Source organism: Adiantum capillus-veneris, chromosome 22 (genome assembly GCF_014529385.1).
Source record: "Adiantum capillus-veneris isolate H3 chromosome 22, ASM1452938v2, whole genome shotgun sequence".
Lineage (NCBI taxonomy): Eukaryota > Viridiplantae > Streptophyta > Polypodiopsida > Polypodiales > Pteridaceae > Adiantum > Adiantum capillus-veneris.
The window spans coordinates 17,317,715-17,334,075 of NC_140952.1; the positions used below are offsets into that span (position 1 = coordinate 17,317,715).

Sequence of the window (16,361 nt, forward strand, 5' to 3'; positions counted from 1 at the left end):
CCGGAAGTAAACTCTCACATCTTTAGTGATGAGAATGCCAACTCTTGCTGAGTTATGTGAAAAATTATGTGTTAAATCAGTTTTAAGGTTCTTATAATCCCTGTTAGTTTAGTTCTTTGTTTTTAATATAACATAATTTACGTTAGATTTAAATTTATGTTTTATTAGAGTAGACTTAGGTTTATTTAGGTTTACACACACACACACACACACACACACACACACACACACAAGAAGAAGAGAGTTTTAACGTCGTAGGAAACTATCCCAAAAGACGTTAAAGATTAGGTTAGATGTAGACTTACGTTAAATTAGATTTAGGTTTATTTTTAGTTAGATTTACGTTTATTTAGATTTACGCTTATTTACGTTAGATCGAGTCCACGCAAGAATTACTTACGGTTTAGGGTTTAGAGTTAGACGAACAGTGAAAAGATCTACTGTGAAAAGATGTTAAGATGCTATGAAGTGCTACAGCTAGAGAAGAGGCAAAGGGGTTTTGTCCACTACATGCAGTATCATGTAGATGTGGGTCTGTAGATTCCTTGTACCCACAAATATAGGTATTGACCAATAAAGACGAGATTATAACCCGGTGGTTCTGATCTCCGTGCACCTCTAGACCGAGGTGTGCGGGGATTGGACATGACTAGAGAATGTGAGGTAGAGAGAGAGAGAGAGAGAGAGAGAGAGAGAGAGAGAGAGAGATAAGACGAAGAATGCCAATAGAATATTAAATTTGTTGTCCAGGTTATAAGATTTTTATCCTCATTAAGAGTAGTGACGAGGATGTGGGACCGTCCAACCGAAACACCTATCTCTCAACGAGGGTCTTATGTCCTTGTAATCAATGCAAGCATGCTGTGCGACGGACAAGATGTGTTTCTTTGCAGCACGTTCGCGAATTTGGCGAGTTCGATCCATCTATTATAGATCGAATTGTTGCTAATTATAACTCATCGGACTCTGACGCTGGCCAACAAGCAGCAAATTTGCAACCCAATAGACGTGTTCGCAAGCGCTTTGGTCAAGTAGCATATGTGAGGCCACAAGATGTAGCCTCTGACAGCTCGGGGGATGATCATGCAGAGCACATTCCCAACGAGGCAATGTTTGAGCCCGAGATTGATGAAATGGTCGAGACGATCATGGATTCAGAAAGGCTTATCTATGATGATATGAAAAGTGAAGCTGATACGCCATTGTATAATGGAGCACGTATGTGTAGATTGAAAGCACTCCTGGTTCTTCTCAACATGCAGGCAAAGTTTGGATGGAGTGACACTGTAAATCTTGTTTTTTCCCATAGTTGATCTATTATCATGTGTATACATGCAGGGCTTCAAACAAGCGGATACAGAGCATGTGTCACATGTGGACCTAGACTGAATGCACGTAGGGCGCCCTCACTGAAGAAGCAAATCTACGAAGGTCATCAAGCGTATCTTCCAGAGAATCATGTGTTACGCGACGGCTTTTTGGGAAGAGAGTCACCAAGGATGTCTGCACAAGCATGGTTAGAGCAGAAGGAGATGTGCGATGACGGATTGCCTCCAGGGATGAAGAGACTATCTCTATGGTATGAGTTACCATACTGGCCCCGACTCATGATCAATCACTTGCTCGATCCAATGCACATATTCAAGAATGTGGGTAATCTACTATGAGACCATCTGACCGGCAAGAAAGATACTTTGGGAGCCAGAGTTGACCTTAGAAATGTGGATCGTATGGAGCAATATTGGCCGCAAACAGCGTCTGACGAATCGATAAAACTCCCTAAAGCACCATGGATTTTCATAGGAGCCCAAGAACGCAAAGTAAAAGAGACCATTCGATCTTTGCGAACCCCCACTGGCGTAATGCACTCGCTTCGAACGTGTTTTACTAAAGAAGGAAAGCTTACCGGTTTGAAGTCACACGATTGGCATAAAATGTGTCAGGTACGTTCATAGTGGACTTTAATATCATTGCATAAAATGTGGACATTAATATCATTGTTGCACATACTTTACAGTTTATTTTACCGGTTGCCATTGAGGAATGTTTGTCTCTCGACATCCGTAACACAATCTACAAACTTGCAAAGCTGGTGCAATGGATCTCACAAAAGGAGATCAACGTAGACTCCATACCATTCGCCAAACTAAATGCTGCGGAGCTTGTGTGCATGTTTGAGAAACATTTTCCTACTACCATGCTAACCATTCAGGTGCATCTTCTTGTTCACATAGTTGATGAGGTGGAAATAGCTGGCACAGTTCATTCCAGATGGATGTTCTTCTTAGAACGTTTCATGAAAACGCTTAAGGGATATGTGCGTCAAAAGGCACGTCCGGAGGGTAGCATGGCAGAAGGTTGGTTGGTATCAGAGTCCGTAGTGTACATTGGAGAGTGGCTAGACGGATTTGATAAAGCCCGGGACACGCTATGGCGAACCATAGATGATGAGCGCATATCTGGGATTGTCATGTGCAATCTCGGTGTTGAGAAGAAGATGACGGAAGATCTAGAGGCTAAAATCAACCGATTTTGCATGCTTCACAATCCAGTGATGCAAAAGTAGATTTCACAATATGAGGATGCAAAGCAAGAGCGACAAAGGGCACGAATCGAGTGGAGACGGGGAAGACGACCACCGATGCACTATCCGACGGGTCTGGAGAGCCTACCAACATTCATGAGTAAAGATGGTTGCACAACCAATTGAAAAGCGCACAACAATGCGGTGACGAAGTGACTGAGAAAGAGTGGGAGTACTCTCGGGGTTGCGCGACCAAGGTAAGTTTGCAATGTACGACTAGCTAGTGACTTTATTTCTAAACGTTTGAACGGCCACTCATAATCTTTGTTCGTTGTAGTATAAGTCATACACAGCAGCATGGTGTCAAGGTCGACATTTTAGGGTGGAACGGATCGACAAAAAGCGTTTTACTCAAGATTGTGGAATCATGGCAAAATTTGAACAGTCTAGTTGACGACGTTCCTCTGATGCAGATCCTGTGGTGGCGGAACTCACTTACTTCGGCACGCTACAAGAGATTTTGAGGATCGATTACAGAGTATTTTTTGTCGACTTGTTCGACGTGCAATGGTTCAAGATAATCATGGAGGGTCGCAATGCTACTGTGCGTAGAGGAGAGTCTGGTTTTCTTGAGGTGGATTCTACTAAGAAATGGACTGACCTAAGAGACACTTTCGTACTACCCGAGCATTGTGAACAAGTAAGTATGTAAATAGTTAACATCCCCCTTTTACAAGTTATGTGCTTGAAAGCTCTCATGTAAGTTATGTGGCTCTGGCAGGTAATATTTCATCCTACAAAGTCTACATCAAACTGGTGGTAAGTCATAGAGGTAGCCCCTCGTAGTGCAAGGACGTATGAAGGCTACCATGTGCCAATCACAACGGCATCAATGGAGGAGACCATAGAAGATGCTCAATCAGAAGCCGTTGCGGTGGTGCCAGACGAGAATCAAGATGCTACTACTCTAAATGGGGTGCATGCAGAGGAGCTACAAAATGAAACAGAGGATATGTGTTTAAACGGAGAGCTCTATATAGATATAGGAAGTTATGCTGAGCTATGCGAGGATGAGAGAAAGATCTCTTAAAGCCACAAATATTGTATTTGAACAATTTTGCTCCGTGTTGTAAAAGCTCTGGCTCTCTAAGTACTTTCCATGGTGTATAACGCTCTTTTCTACTCGCGCTCACATCTTTTGATTGATAATTCTGAGTTTTTGACTTGCCTCTTCTAGCACTCAATTCATTGCGTCATTGTATTTATATGCGTCATTACGTCATTGTATTTAATGGTCTTTGCGTCATTGTCTACTCTATTCATTCAATATTAAGTTTAAATATTCGTGTGTTTAACGCAGGTATGGATGATGAGGAGTTTCTTTCTTCTTTGTCACCGCAGTAGAGACAGTGGTACGTGGAGCGTCATCGCTCTGGCGCATCATCGCGCATTCCTACTCCATCCGCATCTCCCTCTCTTTCAGAGCATTCGGCGCGCTCCGAAGCTTCGGCGTCGACGAGACGATCTTCACACTCGGCTAGACACCGACGCTCTAGTGGTGGCGGTGGCGGTTGTTGTGGGGATTCCGCCGCCGATGCCTCCACACCGCCTCGTGTTCAACGAGGCTCTTTACCCTCCCCTTCTTTTCCCGCCCCCACACCAGCCACAACATTGCCATCTACGCCAGGTTTTGCGCGGCTGACTGTTCCTAGTAGCTACACACCTCTACCTACTCCGCCAGGAGCCACCCCACTCGACACTCCTCGCTTCGGGGCCCGGACGCCGGTGGAGACACCTGACGTCCGTACCCCCATCGACACGCCGCTAGAGACCCCTACCGGGACACCCAGGTTCACGCGTCATCGGCCAGAGGGCTTGCCTTACTCCGTCGACTTCAGCGGCGGCATCATCATGGATGATGACGGCAAGAAGGTGATCTCATGCATGCGTGGTCTTTGCTCTCAGCTGTTTAGACACTACATACTAAACAAATGGAGTGAAGTACCAAGTGATTTAAAAGCCAGAGTCATCAGCATACTTCATGATGAGTTTCCCGTTCCAACACGGGATGAGCGCTTCAATGAAGACCTGATGAGGATTCGAATGCGCGAATACTACAAACACAAGCATTCCAAAGTGCAAAAAGCAATCAAGCATGGGTGGAACAGGCCAGATTGGCTGGCCAAAGAAGATTGGAAGAATGCGAAGAAAGCAGCGCGCGAGAATCCCGACAAGTGGAAGCAACAAAAGGATGCAGCCAGAGCGCGAGTAGATGCAGGGAGCTCGCACCACTTGGGGAGCAGTGGATGGGCATCATTTGAGGCCGATTTTGTAAGTGTTTTTGCATTGCTCTTTATGTTCGATAGTTTAGGGTTTATGAGTTTTTTAATTCTAACATAATGAAATCTTTGTATGTTTTGACAATGGTCGATGACAGGACATGATTCCACACCGTACGAGCGCGAGTACGCAGGCAGGAAGGGCTTAAACTCCCTGATGGACATTCTCAGTTCTCGCAGCGGCATGGTTAGTATTAGGGTTTACTCTTTTCTATTTTTTGTATTGTTTTATAAATGTCGTTATATGTTTATACTTACTGAAAGCTGTCTTATTGTCTTTTTTTGCAGAATCCGACAAATACGCCGCTTGGACGCGATGAGACGTCTGACTAGACGACGTCAGTTTAGCCGTAGCTAGATAGCATTAGTTTAGGGTTTCTCATAGCTTATGTATCATGAGACGGATTTTATACGTCTTTTTGAACCATGTATATTATTACATTTGTCACCGCAATTCATTTTGCCAATCAATTCTTTATGCCTATGATGTTGTACAATTGTCATTATTACATTTACCAATCAATTCATTTTGCCTATGATGTGTACAATTGTCAATTTTACGCTTGTCAATTTTGCAAACAATGCGTCTTGTGGGTGACTATTTTGGGTCTATTATCTACCCTTGCACTTTTTTTAAAAAGTGAATCAAGTACAATATGGTTGATGGGTGGCAGGGCATTCAATGCCCTGTCACCAAAAAAAAATTCTCTCGGGCGTCGCTATAACCGTCGCTATTTATGGCTCTGGAGCGTCGCTATAAGCGTCGCTATAGACTTCTGTGTAAACGTCGCTATAGCCGTCGCTATGAGCGTCGCTATGAGCGTCTCTATATAGCGACGCATGTAGCGACGCATATAGCGACGCTCTCGTAGCGACGCTATTAGAGACGGTTTTAGCGACGCCAGGGGTTATAAAAACCCAGTGTATTTCCGTCGCTAACAGCGTCACAAGAGCACACAACCTCTTGTAGTGCTATTCCCAACACGCATTGGCTTCACTGTTTATGCGGAGGCAAGATCGGCTATTCCTACCGTGATCGAGGAGGCTATAAAAGCATCACACGCCCCCCTATTTGCACACTAGATTGCTAGCACTAGCAAGACGAGACTCTATCTCGCCAAAAGACGCAAGTGGTCGCGAGACCACGGAGCACTGGGGTCATTTTTCCAAGTTAAGAGCGATATATATACACATGCAAGGCAAGTGCACCAATCTATCACGCCTTTCTAGGTGACCCATTTGTAGCCAAGGAATGCTATTTTAGCCAAGGGCGCCTCAACGTACACACACAGGCGATTGGGTAGGAAGCCACTTGTCCATGCCTACCCATTCCAAGCAGTTAGGAGATAAAAGTGTTGACATGTGATACATTGATTATGTATACACACACACACACACACACACACCCCTCTATGAAGAGGAAAGGATAGCAAATTCTAAGGGTCTTTGGTACTCTACCTCTCCTAGTCTGCTCTCTAATATGCATAGCGTCCTCTCTCTCAAGAGGCTTGTACCATCTTGTGTTATCTAAATAAACAAATGTCCAAAAGGGGCACCTATTGAGGGCCATTGCCCTGTAGGAGAGGAATTCCGTCTCTCCATGTCCCCATATCCCTTCTATGTCTCTCATTCTCTCACTCACTCTATCTCATGATCTCTATGTTAGTTATCAAGTATGCCACAGTTTTATCAATTATTTGCGACCAAAAATTCTATTTTGGGATATCTATTACTGCCTAACAATAGGCCAACCTATTACAGAGGAAGTATCCAATAGTTTTATCAATTATTTGTGGCCGAAAGTTCTGTTTTGGGTTGCCTATTACTGCCTTAAAATAGGCCAACCTATTACAGAGAAAGTATCCAATAGCTTTATCATTTATACGTGAGTTAAAAATATTGTTTAGGGTTGTCTATTATCTCTTGGGTAATAAGCCAGCCGGTTACAAAGAAAACTAGGAAAAGCAGGGCCACCAATTACATAGTACAACAACCACAGCTAAAGGAGCATCGGGTTGGACCTAAAGATAGCCCTGAAAACAAAACTATTAGCTGAAAATAAAATACACCAACCTTGGTGCTGAGGTAAAAATGCATGTGAATTACTTGGAAAATACTAAAGCAAGGTTATTCCCATGCTATTCTCTCAAAAAAGACCATCATCATAAAGTCTCTATGCATCCTCAACAACCTCCAAGTTTGGCATGAGGAGGAACATAGAGACATACACCAGCTAAAGAGAATGAGAGAGAATGACCCAAGATAAATAATTGAATAATGCAAAAGAATGCTCATACAATTGGATGAGTGAAAATGTGGGGCTATGGACACATATATACTAATTAGTACCGGCAATGGAGGAAAAATTAAAAAAATGAGATAGATGGACAAAATAGTGCCACAAAAGCCAATGGGCTAATGTGGGCATGCAAACATGTCATGCAAGGTCGATGTGTCAATACAATCATGCAACACACACTAAGATGTCACCATCTCATAATGCCAAGTCTCCAATACTGTATTCATATAAGCTTCGATGGACCCACATCATATTTCAATATTTCTATGTATGTCTAGAGGTCCATCGAAGCAAGGGAGGGTCGAATGCTCTAAGGCGAGGATGAACTCCACCATGTACAAAAATTGCCTCTGAGATGGAGGATCGATGGTCCCACACATCTATGTTTAGCATCTTGCAAGATAATAGTCATGATCTAGTGACTCTAGCCTCTTGCTCAACCCCTTGTAGCATGATCATTGATGATGATGACGACGATGGATGTATGCCTTGCGTACATGTAATGCAAAGTTCAAAGAGCTCAGTCGCATAGAGTGTGAGATGGGGACAGTGGGCCTATACACTACATCCCACGGGGTCTTTGATCGTGTCATGGGATCTACGAAAGAGAGTTAAGCGAGTGTCCAAGTTTACCTTTTTGTCCTAGTTCACTTTTGCCCTCACTTTATAACCCTAAAAATGGGCATAGATGGCACTAAAAGGCACACGCTTTCATGGTTAGATTGCTGTGATGCCAAAGCCTAGGTGGCAAGTTCGAATCCCCGAAGGCCCACCCACTTGCGCATTTTACTCACCCTCCGTCCCCCTCAAGATTCCGTTCCCACCGTTGATCCCATGATGAGGTCTTCATTGATGACCCCGCGGACTTTAGTGTTGAGGGGCAGTGAGTGAGAGGGAGGCGTTCACCAAGGGGCAGGAGATTGAACGTGTGCTTCTCTCTGAGAAGAATCAGTAGAGCTGACGCGTTTTAGTTGGCGAAAGTGCCTATGAGAAACAAGGAGGTAAGAGATTCAACGAAAAATAACGTAGACCCTTGCGTGAGGAGAGTGCGGATTCTGGCATTACCCTTCACCCCCCACTCGCCTGAGGTGCGACTCGGCTCTACAGTCTAAACTGCGGAGGTGATGCCGTTGGAGCTTTCAGCTCTCACATCATGAACGACACCGATCGCCAAAGAATATACTTATTATTATAATATATACATGATGTCGACGATGATGAGACAATCACGATACTTCCACTTCTGGACGATGGGTCAATCACGATGCACCCACTTCCTCATCCATTACAACTTAGAAGCCCGACGGCCCCGACTCTCTCCCATCTCTCTCTCTCATATTGATCTTTCGAGTCTCGTCCGATAGATAGTTCGGATTATTCCGAGCCTTCCACGTAAAAACTATATTACTCCTGCAGGGCAAAGGATGAAGTCAACAGGCACAAAACCTTATATTTCACATGCATTATCTTGCAGACAACACAAAATACCCCTCTAATTTGATGAAATTCCCAAAATGCCCCTCATATTTTCAAAATTCCCGATCTGTCCATAAAATACACCTAAAATTTCCCAAAATATCTTTAAATAATTTGAAAATTCCCAAAATATCCCCAAGTCCTAAATTAAGCAAATTGGAGAGAAAATCGTTCATATGCATTCAAGCTTTCAACAACCAATGAAGGCAAGTCAAATCTCCGCTACATATACAACAAAATCGCAAGAAAAATGTGGTATGGCTTCCTAATACAAAATGAAGCCAAATCCCTGCTATAATCGGAAAGAAAATCTCTCACATGCCGAGAGTAATGCATTCAAGCTTTCGACACAAAATGAAGACAAGTCAAATCTTCGCTACATATAGAGCAAATCGCAAGGAAAATGTGGTATGGCTTTCTAATACAAAATGAAGCCAAATCCCCACTATAATCGGAAAGAAAGTTCCTCCCATGCATTGTGCCTTTCCCGCACAAAATGAAGCCACTCCCAGCTACATATTCAATCTGCATTGGAGCTTTGCAAGAACGCTCATTGTGGCCAAGACCACCACAACATGAGCATGTGAAAATACGCTTTTCCTTGAAGCGATCCTCAGCTGTAATACGAAGTTTTCTAGGACGCCCAGGTGGCCTACGTGTGGCAGGTGGTTTCAATTGATCACTAGCATCTTCACTTGCATCCACAATTGGACTTATGACACCACTATAAGTGTTACAATAGGCCTGCAAAGCATCTATACTATATATTAAGCACATAGACATTGAGGGGGCCACGTGGCGCAGTTTACCTCATCCGGTAGTGTGGCTCTGCAGTTGATTTGGTAACGCTGAGGACAGTGCACGCTATAGAGAGAGAGGCGGCCGAAGGCCGCCGGCCACACTACTATGCCTTATGTACATACGATTGAACACACTCTCTCTTGAAGAGAATAGCTGCAATAGCATGTGCACATGGAATTTCAAATGTTTGCCACTTCTTACATGAGCATGACCTTGTACATACATCAACCACACATGTTTTTGTACTTGTCAAGATCTCAAAAACCATATCACTAGAGGGCAAGATTCGATATTGCCGAGCACTATTTCCAACCTCACGCAAATTCTTCTCTACGTTTGCAACCAATGGAAATGGTGCTCTATCTCCTAAAGACTCACATGCCTTCTTTCCCTCCATTCCACGTGCATAGAACCAAGCTGTTAATTGGCGACGAATGATATCAAGCATAGATATGATAGGCTTATCTCTAGCCTCAAGCAACCATGCATTCAATGACTCAGCAATGTTGGATGTAAGATGCCCATAACGCTTTCCTTTAAAGTGTGTCATCGCCCAATGAGAAGGGGGTGAAGTAGTCAATAAGTAGTCTGTCGTGGCATGACTTATAACTCTCATCCCTTGGATAGCCGTGTCGTAGTCGCTCATAGTGTTAGCATAAGCTGCTACCCAAAACAACCAAATAAATTCTCCATTGTTGCATTTCTTCTTGAGATTAGCATCCAAATGGCGCATACAATATGCATGCTCACATCCTGGAAAGACAAGCTCCACTGCTGGGAGAAGACCTTTTTGCTTGTCTGATACAAAAGTAATCGCATTGACGCTCACCATACAATCATGTACATTTTGCAAAAACCATACCCAATTGTCTTCATTTTCTGCATCTACAACACCAAATGCTATCGGAAACAAGCCCCCCATAGCATCAATCCCTGTGGATGTCAACAAAGCACCAAGACATTTGCTTGTCAGGAATGTGCCATCCAACCCAATAAAGTCACGACAATGCATGAAACCAGTGATGCATGCTTCGAACGCAAGAAACATTCGAAAAAAATGACCTTCAGTGGTTTTCCGCAAATGGGCCACAGTGCCCGGATTGCTAGCCACAAGCTTGTCGCAATAAGACTGAAGCTTTCCATAAGATTTTGCATGATCACCATGAATAATATCCAAAGCAAGTTGCTTCGTCTTCCAAGCAATTTTGTACGAAATTGACACTCCAACTTCTCGATGCAAATCGGCCATGAGCTCCTTTGGCCTATACATTGGATGATCTCGAAGTTTCTCTACATACCTTGTTGCAACCCATTCAGCAGTGGCTTACTTGTTTCCAAGTTGTGAAGCACCACCACAAGTGTGCTCATCATGAAATGCCTTGACCATACACCCAGGTCCACCAGAGACCAAAGACGCATGCAAGCGCCACATGCATCCCTCTGCCTTGCATACAACGGTATATCTTGATTGCTTGCATACAACGGTATATCTGAACGAAGCACATCAAGAGATTCAAATTGAGCACCAAGAGAAAGAGTTGCAGACATGGTAGCATTATTCTCTGATGTATTTGCATTACTCTCAACCATGGTTTCGACCCTCTTGTGTGTACCCGCAATACCACACTTGTTTACATACAAACAACAACGAGCTCTTGCATCAATCTGTATCTTGCACTATGCGGATGGACATTTGCCTTGCACATAGCCATTCGCATACATCGCACAAAAGGCTCCCAACTGGTCTGGGGAGAGAGATGCACTGTAGACTCCCTCCTTTTTGTGATCTGTCGACCTCAAGGGCCGTGTAAGCAGACAATGGCCTGCGTTGCTGGGACTCAGAGCTGGCGAGGCGACAATTTTTCCTGCGCGACAGTTTCGGTGTTGCTCGTTGTTTTTTTTAACAGTTTTGGACGAAACCGTATGCTGAGGGAATACGAGAGGCTTTTTGGGAATTCTGAAAATACGAGGGGCGTTTGTGGAATTTCGGCAAATTGGAAGGGTATTTTGGTAATTTTCCCTAAAAACTATATTACTCCTGCAGGGCAAAGGATGAAGTCAACAGGCACAAAACCTTATATTTCACATGCATTATCTTGCAGACAACACAAAATTCTGCAGCTTTCCCCAGGACATCGAAGAGAAAAAAAACAGAGGGGAACTAGAAAATATACAAGAAGAAGCCACAAAAGTGCCTTGCTTTCCAATCCCATCAAGAATGTATGCAAAACTAGAATCTATACTAATAGATAATGGGGGAGGGGATTCCCCCCCCCCCCGGACACATGTCATGAGCACATTCAACCGGCCTCTGTGCCCTGTAGTTCCGGAAAAAACAGTGGACACCGTGTGCACACCTGGAGCTAGAGAGAGAGAGAGAGAAAGAGCGAGGGAGGAAGGGAAGGAGGTGGCCTATGTTTTCTGAGCCTCAGGCTGACAAGAAAGAACTTGGCTTACACGTGTCGCAAACTACTAAGTGTAGGCAAAAATCCAATTCAAAATCAGCCTGAGGTTGTGTGTGAGAGAGTGATAGTGCCAGGTAGTCCTTTCCCCAATTTCCTAGGCTACAGGAGCGCCAAAACATAACGACTGCTGACAAGTCTCTTTATGCAACGAGCTCTAGACTAGCTCACAACCTTCACCTCCGCTCTTCATCTGCCCATCTTGTTCGGCACCCTTTGCCTACTTATCATCAACCTACTGCAGCCTTAAGTGTTAGCTCAACGCATGCGCCATTGTCTGTAGCATTAACTACTACTACTCTCAATAGAGAGGAGACTCAGCGAGTCAGCTCTGAGTTACAACGGATGTAGACCCTCCCGCCAGCACCTCCAAGAGAGGCCGTCCAGGCTTTCCATATTGTCCAGTTCTCCATCGCCTTCTCATGGCATTGTTGTCGGAGGGCTCAGCCCTGAAAGGCGTTATTCTCTCTCTCTGGCCTGCATGCTACCCATTCTTTTTTTTTGCGTAGGCTATCGTTAATGGAGCTCCCATCCTCAAAACCTTCATTTGCAAGCTCTATAAACCTTCCCCTATCTCTCGCCTGTCCTACTGCACCATCCTTGATGCCCTCAACATAGCTACCCTCCATTTGTCTCTACATGCGGGAAATTGTCGAGGTGGACGCCTGACCATTGCAAATGGAGCCGGGCATCATGGGACTGCGGGCAATCGTCGAGGTGGACCGTGGAAGCCCTATGAGCGGCAGTATGTCTCTCTCTCTCTCTCTCTCTCTCTCTCTCTCTCTCTCTCTCTCTCTCTCTCTCTCTCTCTCACACACACACACACACACACACACACACACACACACACACACACACACACACACACACACACAAACACACACACACACACATGTTTGTCATGATGTGGTGCAAGCGAGTGAGCTGCTACTGCACGTGGATTGGAGCCAGATGTTGACGGACAGATAGCAATAGCAGTTGACGAACGACAGACAGGTGCTGCAGGGGATGACGGCGGACAGCAGTAGTAGTTGATCAATGTTGCAGACCCGGGGCGGTCACTTATCAAAAGCTTCCTATATCACGTGCGTTCAAGAGATTATTAATAATACCTCAATATACATACTATATGTACACTACATGCCTATTTAAAAAAACCCCACCCCCCTCTGTATGTATACATTTTGATCTTTTAATAATCCTCTCTAGTTAACTCACGTGATAGCATACACATTCTAAGAAGTGGCCGCCCCGGGGATGCAGAAAATCATGGCGGACAGTAGCAAGCAGAATAACGATGCAGCAAGATTGCAATGGAGGACAAAAAGGACGCACAGTAGATGTTTAGAAGGTGGCGGCGATGGACAGGTGCATGTCGGGGAGCAGAGGGGATGGGCAAATCTCTCTCTCTCTCTCTCTCTCTCTCTCTCTCTCTCTCTCTCTCTCTCTCTCTCTCTCTCTCTCTCTCTCTCTCTCTCTCTCTCACTCACACGCACACACACACACACACACACATATGTTTGTCATGATGTGGTGGAGGCGCTGAGTTGGTGCACGTGGATTCGAGCCACGAGAGGTAAGGTGGACTAGGATCAGAGGAGGTGGAACTAGAGGACCCGCCAGATCAGCTCCTCAATCAAGCAGTTTCTAACCCTAGCTCCAGCTTCGAATAGTTTTGAGGCAGTGGAGGTGGCCTACGCACGGTCTCTTCTCTCTCTCTCACACACACACAACTAGGTGGTTTGCAGGAGTGGAGCTGAGTGAAACTCGCCATGATGAGAATAGGGGGGGAGGGTTGATCCCTTTGGAAAAAAGTAAGGCAAGGAGATCCAAAGAGTTTTGAGGCAGCGGAAGTGGCCTGCGGAGGGTCTCTTCTCTCTCTCTCTCTCTCTCTCTCTCTCTCTCTCTCTCTCTCTCTCTCTCTCTCTCTCTCTCTCTCTCTCTCTCTCTCTCTCTCTCAACCAAGTGGTTGCAGGCGTGGAGCTGAGTGAAACTCGCCATGATGAGAACAGGGGGAGGGTTGATTCCTTTGGAAAAAGGTTAAGACAAGGGAATCTGAACAGATCTCATTTTCGAGCCATGGAGGGACTATAGCAGTGTTCGGGAAAAATCATTTTTCCAAACATACAAAATTCCTTTCCTTTAATTTTCCAAGAGGAAATTTTAGAAAATTAAGGTTTTACACTTTTTTTCTTTATTTTGGGACGGAATTTCTTTTTCCCTTACCTTCAACCGACATTTTTGAAATTGAAAATGGAAAGATATTAAGTTGAGACACATTTATGACAAAAAACAGGGCCAAGGGCACACCAACAATGCCTGGCCAAAGCGGATGTCATTTGGCTTTATCGTCGACAATGCCATGAAAGAAAATAGGAAAAATTACCCTCTACTTTGTGAAAATTCCCAAACCACCCCTCAAATTTCAAAAATCCAAAAAATAACCCCAATATTTTGTCATAAATTCCCAAAATGCCCTTCAAAATTCCCAACATACCCGTGCAGGTTACGATATTATCTAGAGATACATAAAAATTGTAGCTTTCCATAAGAAGCCTGATCGTCTATCAGTACAAGATGCTAAAACTAGAATTTGTGTTGGTTATATAGGCTTTGGAGATGAATTGCTTCATTATTTTTAGACATGATTGTCTTTTTTTTTATAGATAATTTGTGACAAATTACATGCTAAGCACTCAAAAACGGATCTTAATTGTCACAAAACAATAAAGATTAGAAAATATTGAACAATCCAACCAAAATAGATACAAGGGTACTTTCAAGAATTTTGAAATTTAAGGGGTATTTTCGGAATTTCCAAAAATTAGAGGGGTATCTTGATAATTTGCCCAAGAAAATAATGGACTCTTATTATTGAGAAGCTATTATTACAATATGGGCAAAGGAATTCATGATGATATGGTTCACCAAGGTTTATTGAAAGAAAACGGTGTGCTTGGCATTGCCTTTATCGACATGCATGATCAAGAAGCTATGGGCTATTTTAGCTTATGCGAAGAGAGGGAATCTCTCCAAATGAAAAACACGATGATATGATTAGTCAATGGGTTGATGAAAGAAAATGTTGTGCTTGGCTCTACCTTGCTGGACAGGTATGCCAGATGTGGTGCACTTCATTAAGCACAAAAAGTGCTTGAGGAGCTTCCTGTCCGAGATGTCGGGGGAGAGAGAGAGAGAGAGAGAGAGAGAGAGAGAGAGAGAGAGAGAGAGAGAGAGAGAGAGAGAGAGAGAGAGAGAGAGAGAGAGAGAGGAGAGGAGAGGAAGCTCTCGGCTGTTTTCTGTTGCGATCGGGCCTCGCAAGAGTGCATTGATCGCAAGATATGTCCAACAGCAGGGTCAGGAAGCTTTGGGATATTTGAGCAGATGCAAAGCGAGGGCACCTCTCCAAATGAAATGATGTGGGCAAAAGATGATGCTGGTAATCTTGCATTGTTGAAGGAAAATATCATGCTTGGCACTGCCTCGGCCAACATATATGCTAAATGTGGTGCGCTTCATAAAGCACAAAAAGTGCTTGAGGAGCTTGCTATGCAAGATTTCATCTCTTGGAATACACTGATTGTGGGATATGGACGATAGCAAATGAGCTCTCTCTCTCTCTCTCTCTCTCTCTCTCTCTCTCTCTCTCTCTCTCTCTCTCTCTCTCTAAATATAGGGCTTATGTAGATAGTGTTGGCATGTGTGAGCACCACTGGAAGCCTCACCATTGTAGAAAATTAGGTTATTTTTTTGGGGTTTTACACTATTTTTCTCTATTTTGGGGTGGAATTTATCCTTTTCCCCTTACACTTTTGAAATTGAAAACGGCATTATATTAAGCTGAGACACATTTTCCCCGAACACTGGGGTCGGAACAATTGCCCGTGCTACTGGGGGAAACTGTGGAGAAGTGAAGAGGATGATACAAAGAACAAGAAGAGAGAGAGAGAGAGAGAGAGAGAGAGAGAGAGAGATTACAAGAGGGATGGAGAAAAGGGAGAGAGAGTTAGAGGCCCTCCAGCCAAGGACTCAACATGTGTGTGTGTGTGTGTGTGTGTGTGTGTGTGTGTGTGAGAGAGAGAGAGAGAGAGAGAGAGAAAGAGAGGCAATAAGTACGACACATACATGGATACACAAGGGTTCGATCATGCAAAAAAACGTATAGGGGTTCAAAGCCTCAATTATGGAGTAATACAAACACGCACAAGGTTGGGCATTTGGCAACATATAAAGAAGGGGAGGCAAAAGCATAAACATGCATAGGGTTGGGCATTGAGCAACATAGAAAGAAGAGGAGGTAGAAGCATGGACATGTGTAGGATTGGCCACCGGCTAGAATAGAAAGTGGAGATGAAGGGAGGCAAAAGACAAGGTGTTACGAGGGAGGAGTAGTGTTCGGGGAAAAATCATTTTCACAACCAAACATGAGTCCGTTTTATGGATTTTCCAAGAGGAAGGAT

The 16,361-nt window shown here is 44.1% G+C and overlaps 1 pseudogene; it reads right to left on the minus strand.

Annotated features, from left to right (window-relative positions):
• Positions 1–11,029, minus strand: part of LOC147428971 (uncharacterized) — a 28,529-nt pseudogene extending 17,500 nt beyond the window's left edge.
• Positions 11,030–16,361: the final 5,332 nt, after the last annotated feature.